This window comes from Acipenser ruthenus, chromosome 6, assembly GCF_902713425.1.
Source record: "Acipenser ruthenus chromosome 6, fAciRut3.2 maternal haplotype, whole genome shotgun sequence".
NCBI classification, from domain to species: domain Eukaryota; kingdom Metazoa; phylum Chordata; class Actinopteri; order Acipenseriformes; family Acipenseridae; genus Acipenser; species Acipenser ruthenus.
The window spans coordinates 65,668,547-65,692,201 of NC_081194.1; the positions used below are offsets into that span (position 1 = coordinate 65,668,547).

Genomic DNA, 23,655 nt, shown 5'->3' on the forward strand with positions numbered 1-23,655 from the left:
TACAGGAAGTGATTTTGTACCAAGAAGCAGCAAATTTGACTTTGATAGTGCTATCTTTGAAATATCTGCACATTAAACATTTTTGTGAAGGGTTATGTAAAGATTTTCCAGGAGTTTCCAAAACCCTGAAACAAAGCTGCAAACTGAAATGGTTTAGAAGCTGTTCACACCTGCAGAAGCAGCAGTGGTGAGAGATTTGCAAATGCATACAAGAACCCCTCATGGGGATGCTTAAATTAGGCAGATTTGAGGTTAGGAGTCCAGGAAACTAGACTTGTGTGTGCCTATAAATATATGCTCATTTATTTTCATTAGACTACACTGGAACTATTTAAAATTAGTTCTCCTATGGTTATCTTTCCTTAAACGTTCCAGAAAAAGCAGCTTGAAAGGAATCCTCTCTCACAGTGCAAATTGGGCTGACCCTGCCCTTGCAAATCCATTCACACCTTCCTTAAGGTTAGCTCATTATCTAGAATTACGATTAGAAACATTAAAATAAAATGCCAGAGATGAACGACAGTACGGGCAAGAGCCAGACGTCATTGGACTCACACAAGCCTTGATATACATTTAGGAACAGTAATAGGTCAGCTTCCTTGGAGTTCATCCGTGTAATTACTCCTCAATAACCCAAACAAGTCGTCATACCTCATTTCCAGTTGGGTCTGGTTTATAATTAACAGAGATCAGAAGCGCAAGACGGTGAAGTGCTCTGCACCTGCCATCATACAGTGACATATCTTGTATTTGAAACAAAGATCTTATTACCCAAAGCTAAAAACATTCTGCTCTCTGCATTGCTAGAAACAAATATGATTGTTGAAAAAACCTGTAATGTGCATTGGTTATGTGCTCAGGTCTATCTAAAACCATGCTTACTCTTACCTATTCATATAAATGCTAAACTTTTTTTTTATGAGAACTACTTTCCACAAGTGCAGCTGTACCCTACAAACACTAACTGACTTTCTCAGTACAGCACCTGGGTGTAAACTGGTGTTTTGTCCATGCACCCTGTGCTGGGCATACTGTCACACTCAGGAGATATGTTTGATGAAACCTTGTGATGTGTTCCACAAAAGTCTGCACATTCAATCCACAGTGGTCAGCACTACAGATAAGGTTTTGGGTCTGGGAGTAACTTACCCTCTAATTTGAACACAGAGTAAAATATATTTTCAGGGAGTAAAATGCAACATTACCATGAATAATCTCAATAAAAACTATAAAATCTTTAATGCTAATGGGGCAGGCATTAACCGTTTCAGGACCAAGCATTTTTCAGTGGGATGCTCCCCCAGGACCAGGCATTTTTTGGCTGTAGTTAACTATTTTTTATGAAAAAGACCTAGGAGTTTATGTTGACTCAGAAATGTCTTCATCTAGACAATGTGGGGAAGCTATAAAAAAAGGCCAACAAGATGCTCGGATATATTGTGAGAAGTGTTGAATTTAAATCAAAGGAAGTAATGTTAAAACTTTACAATGCATTAGTAAGACCTAATCTAGAATATTGTGTTCAGTTCTGGTCACCTCGTTACAAAAAGGATATTGCTGCTGTAGAAAGAGTGCAAAGAAGAGCAACCAGAATTATCCCAGGTTTAAAAGGCATGTCGTATGCAGACAGGCTAAAAGAATTGAATTTATTCAGTCTTGAACAAAGAAGACTACACGGTGATCTGATTCAAGCATTCAAAATTCTAAAAGGTATTGACAATGTCGACCTGAAAAAAAACAAAAACAAGGACCAGGGGTCACAAATGGAGATTAGATAAAGGGGCATTCAGAACAGAAAATAGGAGGCACTTTTTTACACAGAGAATTGTGAGGGTCTGGAACCAACCCCCCAGTAATGTTGTTGAAGCTGACACCCTGGGATCCTTCAAGAAGCTGCTTGATGAGATTCTGGGATCAATAAGCTACTAAAAACCAAACGAGCAAGATGGGCGCAATGGCCTCCTCTCGTTTGTAAACTTTGTTATGTTCTTAACTCCTACAGAACCTTAAAAGAAAACGTCTGATTCCAAGCGCCTCTATAAATTTCAACTACCGTGATAGGGCTGGATTTAGAGTGGCTCTAAAGAGCCCGGTATCTTTTATAAGGACACTGGTAAAAAAAATAAAAATAAACTTAGAAGAAAACATTTTACAGAAGCACACAGCACAATTAGTTATTAAAAAAAAAAAAAAAAAAAAAAAAAAGATTCTTTTTTCATTGTTTTTCAACAAAATGGTATTCCTTTACCTTGAGTAAGATAATGCGCTTCTCCATGCCGCCTTTCTGCACAGGGCACAACTGTTCGAAGTTTTATTTTTATTGCACTTGCCAACCTGCATTGGCGTCTCTTGTGGCTTCAGCTGTGGGTACACGCTTGGCAGTTTCTCTCTGTTCCAAATGCTTCTTGCAAAGTTCCTGTGCTAACTGTAAAATATATTCTCTCCTTGGTAAATTCAGCTATGTGCATTCTTTGTAAAGTACCCAATACATTGTAAAACACCTGAACAGGTCACCGTCGGGAGCCAGCTTTCACAGAATACTTTGTGCCATCTGATACAAACATCAATTTCATATTTTGTTGCATTGTAAAACGCCACGGTCTCCGGTATTTATTTTCACTAGTCCCGATGCTAATTGACTGACCAAAGCAGCGCAGCTGGCAAGCAGGCACCAGCCTTTCAAAAGGCTGATTGAAAAACAATAGACTGTCAGTCATTCACTCAGGCAGAGGATAGAGACTAATCGAATTACAGCTAAACACACTGCAGACTGGTAAATAAAAATAATAAAGTAGAATACCGTTCTGTATAATGAAAATACAATTGTTTTATGTGTGGCCATCAATGTGACTGCTCCCGGGGCTTTTAGGTATAATGTAATATATCTCCTTTATTTCTGCACTCCCGTGTTTCATGCTTTATGAGAATATTTAATACATACACACAGAAAGGTACACGAACGCACAGCCCCGTACGTGTTACACCCTGGAAAAAATTTACATTTTAAAAGCAAAAACTGCCAAAATGACCGCCATGGGGCTTCTGGTATTAAAGCCACTGCAGGGATTAATAAAACTACACCCCAATTTTTTTTTTTTTTTTTTTTTTTTTTAAATATTTCAAAATAAATAAATAAAGCAAATAAAATTAGGCGTACAACAATTACATTGATGCATTGATTATTGATCATCTGTCCTTAATTTCCAGAGCTTCGATTACATATTGGTGAATCAATGGATGAAATTAGAACCCAGTTTGAAATCTCCTGGTGCCGGTTTGCATTAAAACTTTGCGCTTCTTTAAATGCTACTACGGTAGATAAACAAGGTCAGTGCGTTGCTGGGATACGCACTTTAGGCCTCTACATTCGTGTTAGACAAGCCAAATCAGAAGTAGGCCGACTGTATTCACGTTTATATTACTTAAAAATCAAGGCAATGTGTTTTTAGATCTACTGATTACCTTCTTTTGCTTCAAAGCATGTTGTGTTTGGATTATAAGGCAATATTATATAAAAAGCAGCAGCATTTAGTACGGTAGTTAAATTAGTCAGGATCTGTGAGAATTAAAATGCTTTGGACAGAAAACTTTAACAGTAATGAACAACCATAGTTCAGACAGAAATGACTTAAAATATAGTATTTTTTATCATTACAAAGATAAAAGTGTGGTGTAATGACATAAGTGTCATTGCTGAGTGCAGCTAAACTTTCTACACATGTCCTGAAAGTTTCATTCACATTTGTTACTTATGAAGTGGAAAAAAGACAATCTTCGAGCAGACTGCAAAAATAATTGAGGGTTTATTGTTCAGGTTCACAATAAAAACAAGACATAGACCCTGAAGTATTCTGAAAGTTTTAGTTATTGTTACATTTTTTTATAATAAGATGTTCAACACTAATAGGATTTACTTGAGGTAACACCAGATTTTACATAACAGTACAGTCAATTACACAGCGTCACACACCGATAACTTTCACTGTCTATGTAGGCTAAGCCTCGCTGCAAAGGTTCTTAGTCACTCGGTCGGCTGACACCCTTTAAACAAACAAGTAAGCAAAAAAGAATACAGAATCTACCGTCTTTGTTGAGACACAAAGAACAAAAAAAAGAAAAAAGGTGCTTTCTCCCAGCTCAGGAACTCCCTGCAAAATAGCTCAAAATAGTCTCTTGTTTCTTCACTGTAGGATTTTTAAAAGCCGAGCAATAGACACAGTGCGTCGAATCTCCGTGGCAACAGATCAGCCACAATTTAACATGCAAAACAAGTACAGTAATACCTGTCTTATGAAACTTATGAAAACACAAGAACCACAGGTTTCTTTTGGACTTACTGCACAACTTTCTCCAAACAAATCAGTATAATAATTCTTACATATACAGTAAATAATACGAAATCGAGAGACTTCACAGGAATGCATACGAGAACGTGACATAACGTGATCGTTTTATCACATTATTTATTAATAATGTACATGGGAGGTTGTTGGCTATATAATTGCGTCACTTTATACATATTTTCATCAAACAGTAAGAGATAATTACAATGAAATGATAGGATCATGTCTACCCTCTGCACCTCTCTTTTCCTGGCAGCTGCTCGAGTCCTGGTAATTTTACTTTTTTACTAGATGATGCTGCTGTCCTGCAGGTACCATCCGGATAAATGGATAGTACTGCATCCTTACTTAATTTAAGCACCCATCTTGAACATCATTACATTAATAAAGCTGTCTTCGGTAAAGTGGGTCCTGCAGATACAGCTGCTGTTGGGCTTAGCATCCCAATCCCTGGTCCTCCTCACGAACTTCACCCATTGCCGGCATCGTACTGGCTCTTTAGGAAACTCGTGGAGAGATACTAATGACCCTGCTGTGTTGACGCAGCCCTATATTACACACCTATGTACCATGATATCTCTCACCTGGGTGCGCTGTGTTTTGGTGAGCGGTAATGCAGGAAAGCGGTGGACGGGATGGCGAGCTTGTCCTGGTGTGATGTCACGCATAAATTAGCCGCCGCTTCGAACGAGTTGGACTTTTCATAGAGGTGTCAACTTCAGAGTTGTTTTTTTTTCCCATAAATTTAGCATTAATACCTATACAACTACACAGATACTATACAAGTGAATTCTGAAAAGTGAAAAATCAATGCACCCCACCTTTAAAGGGACATATGATCCGGACACACGCATATTTTCAGTTGTCAAACTCAAGTCCTTTGTATTTCTTTTTTTAGAAAATCGCAAGTGTTTCAAACTGAATGAAAGTTGTGGCTTTTTGTTTAACTATTATGTACACGTGTTTTTAGTTATTGGATCTTCTCTTAAAAACAGATGTTTATTCTTCATTTTGAAAAATAAAACAACAATGCGTGGATTATTGTTGATAAAGGCCTATACGATAATCTAATAAGAAATTAGGTTGCCGATTGCACCACTATAAAAAAAAAAAAAACACAGGTCAAGACTTTGACTGAAATTACTGTTGCAATTGTTTAAACGTTTCTCAAGCCATCCTTGTTGGTTTTTACTGCCATATTTCTACCTTTAATTCCTTTCATATTTTCCGACAGCAAGGTTATATATAAAAAATAAAATAAAAAAAAGAACCCAGGTAGAGAGGTAACCAGCATTACTTTTATGGCTATGGCCTATCTGAAACTAAGTGGCCCTCAGATAAGAAACACAACCATTGATTCAGGAGGAGCTCAAGACTAGTAATGTATCGATTATATAACTGAAACAGTTTGTCAACTGGACCTGCAGCACCATTTGTCTTCATTTTTCTAATATTGTACTCAATATTCAATACAATATTGTATGATTCCCCCATGAAGATTAATATCTACCTCTTTGCTTGGGGGTGCATAGTGCTATATATTAATGTATAGATCTAGATATACAAAATCATGAAGGCATTCGTGCACAGCAAAGCTTTTTCCAAAAAGAGGTGCCGTTCATAAGGCACTATATATATTAATGTCTCTGCAGAGCTAAAAGCTAGTGAACACCAATGACATATAAACCATTTATATACTTTGCTTGATGATCCTCATAGAGACGAAGTTGGTCCCACGCTCCAAAATCTCTTCTTTTAAACTTGATCGGTAATAATTATACAGATTTCTCTTACCTTGTTTAAAAAATTATTATTGAAACAAAACGCATGCATTTTGACAGTGTGTCATCAGGCGTTGCAGCAATTGTCAATCAAAAAAAAACTGCTTTATCATATGAGACACCAATCAATTCAATAATTAAACCATTCAAATGGATAACAGCCATAGACATTATTTAAAGTTACAGGTGACAATTTTCACCTATCATAGCATTCATTAACTGTAAATGGATTTAGAATCATTTGTTAATCCATACATAGTGTAATTATACAATTAAACTCAAACACTAATATATTAAAACACTTTAGAATACAGCCATACGTTCTGTTGTATGTTACATATCACATTACACAGTTAACTTAAACACAGTTATTTAATACTAAAGATTGGAAGACACTGAAATGTGATCTCAACCATGACCACTTGAAGATTCAAGTTGGCATAAAAAACATTACCTAAAAAAACCAAAAAAAAACCACACACACACATTGAGATATGGTTTGATATCTGATGTTTCATTAAGTCCATCTGGTTCCACAGATTTTAAACTAGAAATCCAAAATTACTCTCTCCTCATTAACAGATTAATTGTATTACCACCTCTCTATAAATTTAAGACTTGAGACAGAACCACGATTCATGGCTTAATAGTGTTTCGCTATCACATAATCCATATTGTTATTTCGTATTGCAGCCTTATGTTCTGCCGTAGATTTTTTTAAATTTCTGTGTTTGTCCTACATAAACTAAGCCACAGGGGCATTTAAGCATATATACTACATAAGTTGTATTACAATTGATAAAGCCTTGTGTCACGTATTTACGACCAGTGTGGATGATTAAAATATTTGCTATTGTGCGTGTTAGAACAATGAACACATCTTCCACACCGAAAGCTACCATGTACTGTTTTAGTCAGCCAATTGTCATTAGATGTTATTGATTTATACATAGAAGCGACAAACGCATCCTTAATATTCCTACCACGTCTAAAACAAAATCTAGCTGAAGAGGTAACGAAGGGCCGAAGTTGAGGAACACATTCCAATAGATTATTTTAATTCCATTGGAGATATAATTATACCTCTGTGATGAAAGCTATTCTCTCTTGTGTAGTCGAAGCATTAATCTTTATAGTTTCTACAAACTCACTACTTTTTCATTTCTACTAAAAGCGGCATCAATTCGATTCTTATTATAACCCCTAGCTTGAAAGTGAGCTTGCATGTCTTTAGCTTTAATTTTAAAAATCAGGACATATCACTACATATTTTTTAGCCATACAAAAACTGACCACATGGTATATTTTTGAACAAATGTTTTGGATGATCACTATTTGCACACAAAATTGCACTCACATCTGTTTATTTTTTGAAAAAATAGATGTATTAAAAGAACCCTCATCATTTACTGAAATTAAATCTATATTCCATAGTAGATTTTATGTTTGGATTGGTATTGGTTTACATAATCTCTAAACAAAAACACATCAGTCTCAGATTCCGTCCATATTAATAACACATTGATATATCTCTTCCAAACCAAAATATCCCATAGGAGTGGGTTAGAGGCAGTGTCTAATATAGTTTCCCAATATCCCACATACAGATCTGCATTGTCTGGACCAAAAGCAGAGCCCATGGTGGTGCCTTGAATTTGTAAATAACGTATTTTTAAATCAGTAATTTGATCCCAGTATAAAATTTAATTAAATTCCAAAAATAAATCCATGGGTAGATAATTTAGCTTTACTTCAAAATACAATGATAGTGCTTCTAAACCACCCTCATGTGGTATGCTAGTTGTGTAAAGTGTAAACCCTCATGTGGTATGCTAGTTGTGTAAAGTGTAAACCCTCATGTGGTATGCTAGTTGTGTAAAGTGTAAACCCTCATGTGGTATGCTAGTTGTGTAAAGTGTAAACCCTCATGTGGTATGCTAGTTGTGTAAAGTGTAAACCCTCATGTGGTATGCTAGTTGTGTAAAGTGTAAACCCTCATGTGGTATGCTAGTTGTGTAAAGTGTAAACCCTCATGTGGTATGCTAGTTGTGTAAAGTGTAAACCCTCATGTGGTATGCTAGTTGTGTAAAGTGTAAACCCTCATGTGGTATGCTAGTTGTGTAAAGTGTAAACCCTCATGTGGTATGCTAGTTGTGTAAAGTGTAAACCCTCATTTCATTTTTGTGTGCTGCAGCCAATGGGAGGGGATTCAAAAAATGTTAGAAGGGCGGGGGGGGGGGGCGGGGGGGGGATGCAAAAGAAAAGGCACTTTTGCATATTAAAAAAATGATATATATTTTACTGCATCCTCATTCACACTGGTGTTGCTTTAAAATAAGCTGCTTTCACGAGACCTAACAGCTATTCATCAGACAGAGCACTCTCCATTGCTTTTCCCATTGCCTGACGTGAAGTTTTTGCTGCAGCAGAAGAAAAAGGTGCTCCTCTTTTTAACCAGCGCTCCATTTTTTTTTTTTTTTTAACTCTTTACACTCAGCCCTATTTCCGCCTGTTTTTCACTGTTTTCATTTATGCATGTTTAACTACTAGATAGTTTGTACTGCATGCATGTAACATATCAAATGAAAGGCCACAGAATTTCCTTTCATATTATGCAATTTGCATCAGGCATACTATATGTGGTAAGGATGACAAAAAAAACCAAAACAAACATTTTCCAAAATAATCATGTTTGGTCTCTGCTATATATATTGTAAGCATAGATGGCTCAGAAAAAAACACACTGCACCACTGAACCTCAATATGAAATTAACATATGGGGGGGCGGGGGTTGGGAATGAGCTTCTAAACTTTCAAACGATACCGTTCCTTTCTGTCTAGCTGCTACGAAGCAATAGGATCAAAACGAAACCAAAGCTGTGAACTCTGTCACATGATGAGAGGCTTAACTTCAGGCGATCGTAGATCCGGCTAGGAGTACCACACACACACTGAATACGTCTCTGGAAAGCCCCAAGTCTGTACTTTTAAACAAGGTAGTCGGCTTTTACGGTGCCTGAGTAATATGTGTGTAACCTTCGGTGCGGTGTGCTGTGGAAGCTCCCAGTTTACACCGATGAAAGAAATTGCCCTACCGAGGACACAATTACCTTACCATTGGCCTCCACCTGTGAACCATTAAAGTTGCTGTCACATTTTCTGGATAGAAACTCCACTGTTGAAGGATCATTGGTCAGGCTGTGAATCTGAAGGAAAATGAAGACCAAAGAGCATTCTACAGAAGTTAGAGATAAAGTAATACAAATGCATAGATTAGGGAAAGGGTACAAAATAATATCCAAGTGTTTGGATATCCCAGTGAGCACAGTTGGATCAATAATCAGGAAGTGGAAGCTGCATCACACCACCCAGGCACTGCCAAGAAAAGGCCATCACAGAGAGGCCAACAATCACTTTGAAGGAGCTACAGAGTTCAGTGGCTGGGAGTGGAGTAATGGTTCACCGGGCAACCATATCAAGAGCTCTGCATAACACTGGCCTGTATGGGAGGGTGGCAAGAAATAAGCCGTTACTCAAAAAGTACCATCTGAAAGCACGTCTGGAGTTTGCCAGAAAGCATGAGAGTGACCCAGCTGCGATGTGGGAAAAGGTTTTGTGGTCAGATGAGACCAAGATAGAGCTTTTTGGCCAAAACTCAAAGCGCTATGTGTGGCGCAAACCTAACACTGCCCATGCCTCAAGACACACCATCCCTACAGTGAAGTATGGTGGTGGCAGCATCATGCTGTGGGGATGCATCTCATCAGCAGGGACTGGGCATCTTGTTAAAATTGAAGGAAGAATGGATGGAGCAAAATACAGGGAAATACTGCAAGAGAACCTGCTTCAGTCCGCTAAAAAACTGAAGCTTGGGAGGAAATTCACCTTTCAGCAGGACAATGATCCCAAGCACAAGGTCAAAGCAACATTGGAGTGGCTCAAGAACAAAAAGGAGAATGTCCTACAGTGGCCCAGTCAAAGTTCTGATCTCAATCCCATGGAGAATCTGTGGCACTATTTGAAAATTGCGGTCCACAAGCGTTGTCCAACCAACCTAAACAACCTGGAGCAAATCTGCCAAGAAGAATGGGCCAATACCACTCCGACACTGTGTGCAAAGCTGGTACATACTTACCCAAAAAGACTTAAAGCTGTTATTGCAGCAAAAGGTGGCTCTACCAAATATCAATGTGTGGGGGTTGAATACTTATGCAAGCAAGATATTTCAGTTTTTTATTTCTTAAAAATATTTCCCAACATAAAACCAATGTCACCTTACAATAATTGATTTTGAGTTTCAGTGTTTTAAAATAAAATATCAAACAGAACGAAATTTCAATGTACCATTTGTAATTCAGTAATATGAGAGAATTGGTCAGGGGTCTGAATACTTTTGCAAGGCACTGTGTGTATATACACATATATATATATATATATATATATATATATATATATATATATATGTGTGTGTGTATATATATATATATATATATATATATATATATATATATATATATATATAACTAAAACAAAACTAAAACTTTTCTGTGGCTCAGGAAAAGGTAAATGCACAGCCCTACCTTGACTAGCAACTGTGATCTACCATACGACTCCTACAAGAGATGAGAATTGTGCCAAAAACATGCAATACCTTGTTCCTGTTGCTACGAGCAACGTTAAGATATAAACTGAAAGGCACGCGGCTTTGTTAAGTAGCTTAAGGTATGTCTGTAAAGACATGTTTGAAATTGCTGAGAAGAGCAGCGCGGGAAGACCTCTGCGTTGGTGGGAGAGGAAAACACTTCCCTCCACACCAGCTCAGTCACTTGCATGAGGAAGTTTACCTAGGTATTTACATGTGAAGTACCACCACTTACGTAACCCTCACTTTTATTAATGTTGTTATGCAATCTTGCATTTTACTGATATCTGTTCAGAGTGATTTTGGCACAGGTGGAGGCCAATGGTAAGGTAATTGTGTCCTCGTTAGGGCAATTTCTTTCATCGGTGTAAACTGGGGGCTGCCACAGCACAGGGGTTGAATACTTATGCAAGCAAGATATTTCAGTTTTTTATTTTTCTTAAAAATATTTCCCAACATAAAACCAATGTCACCTTACAATAATTGATTTTGAGTTTCAGTGTTTTAAAATAAAATATCAAACAGAATGAAATTTCAATGTACCATTTGTAATTCAGTAATATGAGAGAATTGGTCAGGGGTCTAAAATAGATTTTTATTTTAGAATATCATGGTTTTGTATTTAGATGACAAGAAAATATAAAAATATATATATATATATATTTATTTTTTTCTTGTCATCTAAATACAAAACCATGATATTTTAAAATAAAAATCTATTTTAGAACTGCTTCTTAACCCAATATTTTTTTTATTTGTATTATTTTTTTCATTTTTAATTGAAGAGTAGATTACGCTTTCTAATGGTGGCCCTCGACCACCCCACCCATTGCTGGCTCTAAGCTCTGGCTGAACTCCAGCAGATGAGTCATAAACACACAGAAACTCCATCTGCCTTTTGAAGTCCCTGCTGACAAGAGCCAGTTGGTTATTCATCCCTTTCCCCCACCCTCCCCCTTTATATGCTGCAGGAAGAGGATACACTCTCAGCACAGTGTGCTGCTCAAAGATAAGGCTCTTTCAGAGAGAAAACCTCATGGTTATCAGCTCTTCCTGTCTCACTCTCCTGGAAGCTACAGCCCTGTGGTGCCAATGCAGGGGACATGTGGGACATTTCAAGGGGGTGATTCCCCACCCTCCAGTCATTAGACACTTGTTCTGCTAAACCTAAAAAAATCCAATTTGAAAGACAATCCAATAATTAATAGGGGTGTGCCGAAGCTCTTATTTTCCAAGCAATTACTTAAGAAACTTTTAAGATGTTGGGTATTAATTCAATGGAATAAAATGGAATAAAAAGTTTTAATTACTCAACACAAAGCAATGTGGTTCCTCAGTTTCCCTTGATTACACAATCGTTGAGTATCAATCAATAACAAGCTGACAGTGTTATTTAAGAATTGTGGTCTAACTAAAACTCATTTATATTTTATAAAAGATTACTTGCTTTACTGTTCTTTTATACTTTTGATATTACATCTTTCTCTTTCCTCCCCCCCTCCACTTTCCTTAGCTTCCTTAAAAACACATCATCTCTGCATTGTGGGATTTCAATCCTGGGCAAGGTGTTATCTACGATTAAACTCGACAAAAAATATAGATCCGTTTCCAGTTGGATCTCAAGTTCGGGTTAACGGAAGGTCACATTTACGTGATGGATCCGTTGCATTTGCTAGTTTTGCAACATATTTTCATTGTCAGTTTATGGCTTCAGTACGGCAGGAACACTATTAGCGCCCCAAATAAGAGGAAAATTTGCTTCCAATCAGCTTTTAAAACACTGAACGAGGAAGTAAAGTGCCATTGATTGCCACTCAATAGCAAATGTTAGGGAAGCTTTTCTAGTTTTGAAATCAACACAGTACTAAATTGGTGTGTTTTGATTTATTTAATACCTACTGACAAACACTTCTTAGTTAATTACTCAGGGAAAAAATGAAAATCAGCACCTCCCTTATAAAATAATATAAGTATGTACTGCCTTCCAGACTGTTCAAATATTTTATGATACTTTACAAAGAAAAAAATGCATGGTTTACAAAATGAAGAAGCAAAGTGTGATTATATGGCATAGTGGGTAAATGCCTGGCTCTTTTCTGGAAGGATGTAATTCAGGTTACGATCGTTTTTTTTTATCGACTCTCTCAGCTTTTTTTGACGTCCAATCGGTTTTCAGTAAAACCCAAATGCAAATTTTTAACCAAGAAAACTGGCTGAATTTGTGCACTCGTGGGAACGGGACAGAACATTATTTTCGTAACTGATAGATAAGCTGAATCTTTCATACAAACGTATTATACAATTAGAAACAACGTAGAAATAATTAAATAAAGTAATCATTACACCATTAAACCTTTTTATTTATTGCTTTCCTGGTATTCCCATTGTTGCCGATGTCAGTTGGATCAGTGCCAAATCATGTCCAAGTAGAACTGCGGCTCAGTGTTTTCACAATTTAAAATTACTTGGCAGCATTTTAAAATATTTTTTTGGTGAGGAAATGTAATCTAGATTCATGTCAGTAAAAAACAAAAAAGGTATAACAGGCCCGCCACCGGCCCCTCAAAAAACATACGCAAAGTTATTGTTTAGTATGGTGGTTGTTATACATGACACTTGACTTCAAATCAATGTGCTGATAGAATGCAGCAACAAAGTTATCAGACAAACTAAACAAAATTCATACACATAAAAATAAACTGATCTCCTCACATAAGCACTAGTTTAAAGCATCTTCCAGATATTTGCACCAAGACTCCAAGCAATAGACTACAACACCACTGAATCCAGGAGTTAAGTAAGCACATTCTACCATAAAATATTTAAGTATAGTATTGTAAAGGTGTTATCCATTAATCAGACACTTAACATCTAAAATAACATTTAGCATTTTAAAACAAATATATTTTATTTAGGAGCAATCCAAACTGTGTTCTTAAATATTTAAGAAAGCTCACTTGCAATATTAACTGTGAACAAGCTCTGCATTTGTGAAGCTGTCTCCCAACACTACTGGTGGAGTGGAGGTCCAGTGGAAGATTTAAAATAGGGTTCCAATTCCTGTAAACATTTTTAGGAAATGCACATGTGGCCTTTTATTATTTTAATAGCGAGTAGTATTGATAAATGGCTTTTTATGAAGAACACTTACAGAAAACAGGCAGCAACGGTGTAGTATAATGCAGCACAGTGCAAAAAGTAGCCAGTTAGCAATGGCATCTTTATCTAATACTAATGGTACACGAATAAAAGGTCATTTACAGTACAACCCTGGAATTATAAGGGCATGACAACATGCAGTACTAACACAATCTGTTAATTATTGCCAATTGTGGCAAGTTTCATATCTAGAACAACGGAGTGTGGGTGGTTTTGCCTCTGGGTTGGAAAGCCACAGGTTCCAGTTCTGCCTGAGGATAACCTGAATGTGCTCCCATCATCAACAGTGCAGCTGGGCATGCAGCTAGGAGGGGAAGCTGCTACAGGGTTAAGGCAGCAGCGATCACCCTGGAATTCTACTAACGCTATTTCTGCAAAAAGAGAACCTGTCAACCACAGACACTGCAAGAAGGGTCTCGGCTGGGACAATGGCCGAAAGACGCAATCAGCTTTGTGGCCTGTATAAACTGAATTCACATTTTTTGTACTTATCTACTAAAATCTTCATATAAAACAATGTGTAAACTAGGGCTGTCAATCAATTAAAAAAAAAGTATTCAGTTAATCTTGGTTTTAATTACATAGTTAAATTGATACAATTACTTCATCCATCTCATTTAAAAAAAAAAAAGGCTACTACAGAGGCTGCTGAACAGAACGTAAAATAAAACAGCTTTCAGAAAATACTGAAAAGTCAGCGCAGACAAAAAGTATTCCTGTCTGTTGTAGCCAAGTTAAATCAATACTACAGTTACGATCCAGAACAGCCACCTCGTTTCAAACAACCTGCGGCTTACTTTTTAAAAGCAGTTTTAGACCTGAATAGGCACGTTTTCTTTGTTTTGACTCTGTACTAATAAAATAAATTATTGGATGGGATTGGGACAAATATGACAACGAACGTGCTGCACATATTGCCTTTATTAAAGTATGCCAGATGCCCTTGGGTAACCCAGTTTTGGGACTGTTTCTAATTGATTTCCACATCTGTATAACTTGGTGAAGCTTTGCCTTACGCTTCCAACCAATTCAGTGAATGCAGAACGTGCAGTCTCAATGTATGGGCAAGTCCACACCAGACAGAGAATGCCGGCAGCAACTGCTGGGGGATGTTGCATGCTTGCCTTTAACAAATGACATCACTCTGTTTTAGTAAGGAAGCAAGTACCACTATTTTTAGACACTTATAGTGCTCTGAAATACTGTCTACTTAGGTTTATTTAATGTTTAAACAGGTCCACGAAATGTCAGCAAAATCCTAATTTTATTCCACAACCTACCCGTGAAAAATACATAAATTTACCACGATTTATAATAGATTATAACTACCTTATGATCTTTTCCTGATTAACTAGTGAAACGTGTGCTTTAACTTTATATATATATATATATATATATATATATATATATATATATATATATATATATATATATATATATATATATTGCACCGTCAAACTAAAATTTACACACACTAACTAATGTCACTAATAAAACAAACCCAGCGTGTTTTTTTTTTTTTTTTTTTTTTTTAAACCTTGGTTGATATTCCTTATTCTGTTATTAGGCTACTTAGTTAATTTCTTCAAAACTGTACGGCATTTAAAAATGCAGTGAAGAGGCAGGATGAGAGCATACATATTTATGAACAAACCAGTTAGGGTAACACGTTGTATGAAACTTTTCAAATGTAGCGATACCATGCTAGAATTAGTTTTCATTTTCAAAACAGCTTGGTTGTGGTTGTAACCTTCTAATTTATACGGTCATACAATACAGGATTCTACGATATTGTGGCACACGTTACTTTTACTTATTTATTTTAATCACTTTATAGGTGTGTATGATTTGTTAGTTACCGAAATCTCAGTCAACAACTGAAGACAGATAAGAGGATAATTTCACTTAATTTGCACCGATGAAACATAACCTGGTTAACCGTACTGATGGCATATCAAATGCTTAGGTGACAGATATGGTTGCATTCTTGTAGAACTTAAGATAAAACAAAATACATTTTGCCAATGAATTGCATTAGTTCCATTACTTAAATGAGCACAAGGTGGTTTCAATAAATACTTTCAGATTTAAATATAGGCCTACCATGTGACAGTCTGGGATAGTCAGTCTATTTAAAACAGTAGGCAATCATTTTTATATATAAAAGATTATTAGTCGAACAAACCACTACCGAATAAGACCATTTTGCTACCTACTTTCCAGGCAGGTAACAAATCCTCACTACTGCCTTAAAAAGTTAACTTCTAGTCCTGTATGTGTGACAGGTTGCAAAATCCACCCAATACTCAGACATGACCTTCCAATCATGAACCGTCTCTGCATATAAACAAATAAAAAATAAATTGCTGACATGCCACCTTCTTGAACTCTTCCTACTGTTTTACTTTCTTTATCTGTATACATTTTCAGGAATTTCTCACAGCGGTAAGATATGAAAAGTGTCAGATCTTTCTAAAAAGTCCAGCATTATCTATTTATATAGCTGTGGAGAACCAGTGCTTCCAACAGAATTTTTTTACTGAAGTGCCAAGGGTGCACTTCCTCGTGTTAAAGCATGTTTTTGTAAGAGGTCTTGTATTATTCCAGGGCTCTTAATTCTATTCCGTATTAATAGAGAGATCTAATCTTGAACTTGAGCTGTGGAGTGCGGGGAATCCTGTTTAAATAGAATAATGTATGGGTCAGAATATATTATCACACAATAATACGTCTCAAATTGGTTTTGGGCAGTAATGCACGAGTAGTGTAGCCCATATGTTATTTTAAATAGTCTAATGTTTCTTAAAGCTTAGAACAGTGAATGAAGCATAAAACAGCTCTATATTTGTCAGTTTTTCATCTGTTCCCAATCTTACAGATTGACAATGAATATAGAATAGAGTGTTTGAGGGGGTGGGGGGGGGAGGGTATTTCTATTTTTAATCACAAACTGCTTAAATAATGTATAATTTCTCATTTCTCCCGCTGAACTCAAACATGAGTTTGAGAAGTTTGTGTCCTCCACCCACCCCACTCCATCCCATCCCATCCCTATCCCAATGTACTGTAATGTTTTAAAAACATCTCCTTAATTATTTTGTTGTAAACCTCGTCATGGTTTGCTTCAATGTCCGGTTCTTTATTTTGAAATAATTCTATTCTCTGTTGTACTGCGTTTGTTGTAGCGAGTGATAATGGCCGTGGTTTGTTTTTAAATAAAGCTGCCAACTAGGGAGCATCATGACGTAGGAACATATATATATATATTATAGGAAGAGATTTTTTGCACTTACCTACATATGTACATGACGATTACAGGATATAGTTCTCAATATAGCTTTGTTTCCATGGCAACATAGAATATAAAGGAAAAGATTTCATCATTGAGGCAGTAAGATTTCCACTTAGCTATGAAATGGACACGACCGCACATCTTTGCACAAATTATGACAAAATAAGTATGTCAACATGATTCATTATGAATATACAGCACAAACACTGCTTTCATTTATTTTTGCGTGCGTTTTATGGTTTTTCAGTTAAAACCTAAAAAACAAGAAGCTTTGATCCCTACAACCTGTATGTACAGTACGCTCCTTCCTTATATATATATATATATATATATATATATATATATATATATATATATATATATATATGAATACACACCACCTCTTACTTTGCTGAACCACTGAGCTGGAAACATAAAAATGGCCAAAATATTTTTGTGGAACAGAAAAGCTATTTATCTGTTTATTCAGGTCAACACTTTCTCCTTCCTGCTCGGCTCATCCGCGGCTGGAATGCAAGAGCTGATACTTCCATCCATCATTATACACGGAGAGGAAAGGCACTGCTGATTGGTGTGTGCGTCTCAGATTTGATATACCTTATGGGGACTCCATAGCCCTACTGGGACAGCATGCAATGGAAAAGCTCAATCATAGCTATGACGGACACTAGATTTATTTAATGGTGTGCTTTTTAGGTTAAGGCTATGTTTTTGGGAAGGGGACAGTGGTGCATTTTATTTATTTATTTATTTTTATGTGAAAGTCCTAAAAAGAAGATAGAGAGATATGACATTGTATATCTTTTGTGTGAGTTAAAACCAAGTTAGTTCAAAGGACAGGGGGTAACTTGCCACCACCTTCCAATATTAAATCAAACAAACATGTCAGACAGAGTGACTAAATAACACCACATTTATCTTTCTCTTCAGTATAAAGCACTTCTTCCAGTGCTTATGCCTCCTCTGTACGTCTCAATCAGCAAACAAAGCAAAAAAATAAACGTAGTTTGGGTTTCAGGATGAATACCTCATAATCATTCTTGCATGAAGCCATCCATCCCAGGTAAGCACTAACTACTGATAACTATCGTTATCAATCTTTTGTCAGTTATACTCTTTCTACATACTTTAAAATTAATTTTATGGTGCCTCTCGCTGCATACCCCTTACAGATCAGGACAACAGATGGTGTCAATTCAAAAACTACTGTACATTGTTAAATATTATTCTTTGTTTAGTACACTTGTCCTAAAAGTACGTTTTTTTTGCCATTATTCTTTTACGCTACCGAAATTTTAAACCAATTTAAATATTAGTTAAAACTGTCTTTTTTAGCCAGCTACTTCTGTTTAACAAAAGGCATACAGTCAAAATCAGCATGTCTACAACTTTAATCAATTCACTTGCTTGGACACCAATTAAGTTGGTTATCATGTCTCAGCCTATTGCTTAATTATTAGGCAGCTAAACTTCAATTAAGAAAAACAGATTTCACAAGGACCTGCTTTTGATTTCCAATACACTGGTCAATGAATATGTAAAGCCCAAAATCCCAGTCTCTATTGAAACTAACTGGTTCTGGTCTCCCTAGGGTTAAACTGCAGCAGTGCTTAGAAGTAAAAAAAAAAAAAAAAAAAAAAAAAAAAAAAGTGTTTGCCAAATCAGATTATCAGGGTTATTTGCCAATAACCTACAGACGATATTGCTAACCTTGTTAATTGTGAAGCCATGCCCTCATTGTCCTGCCACTTTAATAAATTTAGTTGTGGAAGAACATTATAGATCAAGCTCTGGTTATAGAGATAACCTTCCCAGATGGGCCCAATTAACACTGCCCTGCTTCTTCATGCGGGAGGGTAACAGACAGGTGGTATTTGCATTGTCTTTTCTTAATGTTTAGCAAAAAAAAAAAGAAGTTTTAATGACGCTGAAATTCCCCAATTAGTAAAGCTAACGTTGCATTCTTCTAAATCCTTTTAAGATTCTTTTACATTTCCTGTTTCTTTGTGGGGAATGTGCAAGACCTCGAGCAGGACATCAGACCAGCTCTCACAAGATTCCAGATCTCTTGCTAGAAAATGCAGGATCCCAAATCTCCTTCTATAGGGAGCAACTTTTTCCAAATGTTGAGATTGACAAGTTTGTAACTGGATCTGGAGAGGGCAGTCTCCATGCAAACATGGAGTCACTTTGAGAAAATGCAAACAAAAAGGTACCAATTTGTTCCTATAATGACTTGTCAAGTGGACACCTGCCTCAAACTACCCCAGTGATAAAACTTCAGGTGGGACACAGCTTCGGTGAAAAGCACTATATAAAAACATTTTATGCCACCGGAAGCAAAACATATAAAGATAAAAAATTAAAATATATACAGCATTGTTTGCCTTTGTTATTTTTATTTTAAATGTAACATGACCTCAGACAGCCAATTCAAATTGTTACGCATCAAGAAATGTTTCCTTCTGATTAAAGACTATCCAATAGTCACCCAAACCACTTGAAGCAAATCTATTTTGTCTATTAAATGTAAATACAGTGGAGAGAGGTCTGCAACAGAGCAAGAATCAGCGTTTCCATTAACTGGTAAATAGCTGTCAGCTACTTGACGGGCAGAAACTGAATCCGGCCATCAGTTCGACTGACAGCAAAAGGTAACTGACGGGCAGCTATAAACATTGACTGGCACTAACGAGAGCGTCTCCCTTAAAAGGCACAGGCAAATCAAATGAGAAGGAGTGATTCGGCAGTTCCTGTCTTCGCGCATGCTTGCTAACAAAGCAAGTCAATGATAGGCCGATTCAATTCATGACCCCTCCTTTCGTTGCCCCGGCTGATTCTGTGCCTCGCATGTTCGTTGAAAGCATAAAAGCAAGTGCAGTTTATTTATGGTGTTCTCTTGTCTAGATCTGTCAGTCTAGTCTTATGTAAGTTGCACACCCTCCTATCTTTTCAGTACAAAATGTTGTAATTCACATTGATGTTACACCTGTAGTTTGCAGTTACGCCAAGAACTATTGTGTAAAACATTTGAATTTGAAATTATGAAGCGAAATATGAGTTAAATAAAAATTGTTATAAAACAAATTAAAATAAGGCTGCTAAGTGAAAGGAATTCGTTTTGGGGGGGGGAGTTCCCCCCCACCCCCCCACATAGGCCTATTTTTTTCTTATTTTTCGTGTATCGCTTTAAGAGTGGACAGGTGTCACACGAATGAGGATGACATTTTGTGTCGTGAAGGGCAGCAGTTTTTCCTAGCAGAAACGCTAAAGACATCAAAATTCAACTTACTTTATGACAGAAATCAAAGCTGCTCAATACAGCCTGAAGTAACAAACAGCTTAGAAATTCCAAATCTTAAGGAGGTTAGCTGCACCCAAAGCAACTACCCAGAACAGCATTCCTGCTATGCTTTGTAACTAAGAAACACCAATCTTTCAGTCATTGCAGACCACAGACGGTGACCAGTGGAGGTCTGCTATAATCGGTATGTGTCAGAAAGCGTTGGGACAACAGAGCTGTAAAGTACATGTTGTCACAGCCAAGGGGGTTGTCACTGGCGGTTTTCAGTTTCAGCAACAGCACTAAGTAAACATTCTTTTGATGGGCAGTTAGATGTTATCTGAGCGCAAATTAGTGTTAACTTCACCATCAACATCTCGTTTAGTGGGAAAGTAGTGCAGTCTTGCTAAACTCTAAAACACTGGTAGCAAGGGTTTTGTGTCTGTGACGGTTAAAGATTTTAAGATACTGTAAACCTGTTTGGCATACTTGGCAGACTTCGGAGTAGATATGCAAAGCTAATGAGTGTTGTTTTTAAACATGCTGGGCTGTTGACAAGTAAATAGAGAACAATATGAATTTAATAGCATCATCACAAAAAAGGGAATGTTAAAAGCTAGAGTAAGGGAATTCCTGTTAAATATGAAAATCAATAAACCGGGTTTCAAGTTGGTGGGAAACAGTTTCCAGGATTTAAAATACATTTTAAAATCACACATATACATTATATAAAATCTAAAACTCGTAATGAAAGAATACAGACAAAACACTAACTTCTGATTTGTTTTATTTAGTTTTCCATATATATTTTTTTCCTAGTCTTCAAAATAATTCATAACTGCAATATTGATTTATATTTATGCTTCTTCCTTTATTTTCATTAATTGTTTGTATTTACTTTTTTACCAACTACAACTTTCTCTTTATCCAGTTATCCAGTGATTGCGATTGGCCAATACCGATTACGCCATACCCATAACCTGCAGTTACTGATTCTTCATTATCAATGCTTGTGTGCTTTTCTTTTTCATTCTGCCAGTAACTGGAAGGCTTGAATTAAAAGATTTGACCTATTAGAATGATGTAGAAGTGGATGACTATATATATATATATACACATATACACACACACATACATATACATATATATATATATAAAGACGTGCTCAAATTTGTTGGTACCCCTCCACAAAAAACGAAGAATGCACAATTTTCTCTGAAATAACTTGAAACTGACCAAAATAATTGGCATCCACCATTGTTTATTCCATATTTAATAGAAATCAGACTTTGCGTTTGATTTTTTATTCAACATAATATTGTAAATAATAAAACAAATGAAAATGGCATGGACAAAAATGATGGGACCGCTAACCTAATATTTTGTTGCACAACCTTTAGAGGCAATCACTGCAATCAAACGTTTTCTGTAGCTCTCAATGAGACCTGTTAACAGGTAGTTTGGCCCACTCTTCTCAGGTTTGATGGGTGCCTTCTCCAGACTGCAAGTTTCAGCTCTTTCCATAGATGTTCGATAGGATTCAGATCAGGACTCATAGAAGGCCACTTCAGAATAGTCCAATGTTTTGTTCTTATCCATTCTTGGGTGCTTTTAGCTGTGTGTTTTGGGTTATTATCCTGTTGGAGGACCCATGACCTGCGACTGAGACAGAACTTTCTGACACTGGGCAGTACGTTTCGCTCCAGAATGCCTTGATAGTCTTGAGATTTCATTGTGCCCTGCACAGATTCAAGGCACCCTGTGCCATGCGCAGCAAAGCAGCCCCAAAACATAACCAAGCCTCCTCCATGTTTCACTGTAGGTATGGTGTTCTTTTCTTTGAAAGCTTCATTTTTTCGTCTGTGAACATAGAGCTGATGTGACTTGCCAAAAAGCTCCAGTTTTGACTCATCTGTCCAAAGGACATTCTCCCAGAAGGATTGTGGCTTGTCAAAATGCATTTTAGCAAATTCCAGTCTGGCTTTTTTATGTTTTTCTTTCAAATGTGTGATACTAATTAAAGGAACTAATTAGTTTGAAATATCACTATAATCCAATTATTTATTATCTTTTCTAAGGGGTACCAACAAATGTGTCCAGGCCATTTTAGAATATCTTTGTAGAATAAGCAATAATTCATCTCTTTTCACAGCTTCTTTGCTTTATTCTATGACATACCAAAGGCATGCAAGTATACATGATAAAATAGCTTTTAATTTCATCACTTTTCAGGAGGAATGAAGCATTATTTCAATGAGCTGTAAGGGTACCAACAAATTTGAGCACGTCTGTGTGTAATATATATATATATATATATATATATATATATATATATATATATATATATATATATATATATATACACACACACACAGAATAGAAGAAATTGCCATGGAATGTGTAAGCACATTAATGAAAACATTTTAGTGTGACACAAATGGATAAACGAACAGACTTGGATACACACCAAGTCCGCCAAGAGCCTGTGTGACACGATGTGTGACCTCACCCATCACCCCTTCCTCCCCACACTCCAGAGCGAGATCCAGGGCCAGAGGGACCATGTGGATGTCACATTACCCAGCTGAGACAAGAAGATAGAAAGAACATCCTCCTAAATTCAAGGCGCTGCAACTCTGCAGGTTTATACTTTGGTAAAATAATCTCTTACAAAGAGAGAGTGGGCTCTAGTCCCACCCCTTGGCACTACTCGCTGTTTATGCCTTTAGTGCCCCAGCCAGAGTGGGAGTGAGAGAGGTCAGGAGGTGAGACCAACACACTACTTGCTGCTTTGAATCAACTTCTGTTTGACAAAAGGGCTGTTTAATTATTTGATTTTAGAGTTTAGTGTTTAATAAGAAATAAAAAAATAATATATATATATATATATAAAAAAAATATATACATATATACACTACCGGTCAAAAGTTTTAGAACACCCCCATATTTCCAGTTTTTATTGAAATTTAAGCACTTCAAGTCCAGTGAATAACCTGAAATGGTACAAAGGTAAGCGGTAAACTGGTTAAAAAAAAATGTTTAGGTTACCAAAAACTGAAAAATACTGTACATTTCAGAGTTATACAAAAAGGCCTTTTTCAGGGAACAAGTAATGGGTTAACAACTTACAGCTGTTCTGCAGCAATGGAAGTAAA

The 23,655-nt window shown here is 36.6% G+C and overlaps 1 protein-coding gene across 1 annotated transcript in view; it reads right to left on the reverse strand.

Annotated features, from left to right (window-relative positions):
• Positions 1-23,655, reverse strand: part of pinx1 (PIN2 (TERF1) interacting telomerase inhibitor 1) — a 57,989-nt gene that overhangs the window by 2,261 nt on the left and 32,073 nt on the right. The window lies entirely within an intron of this gene.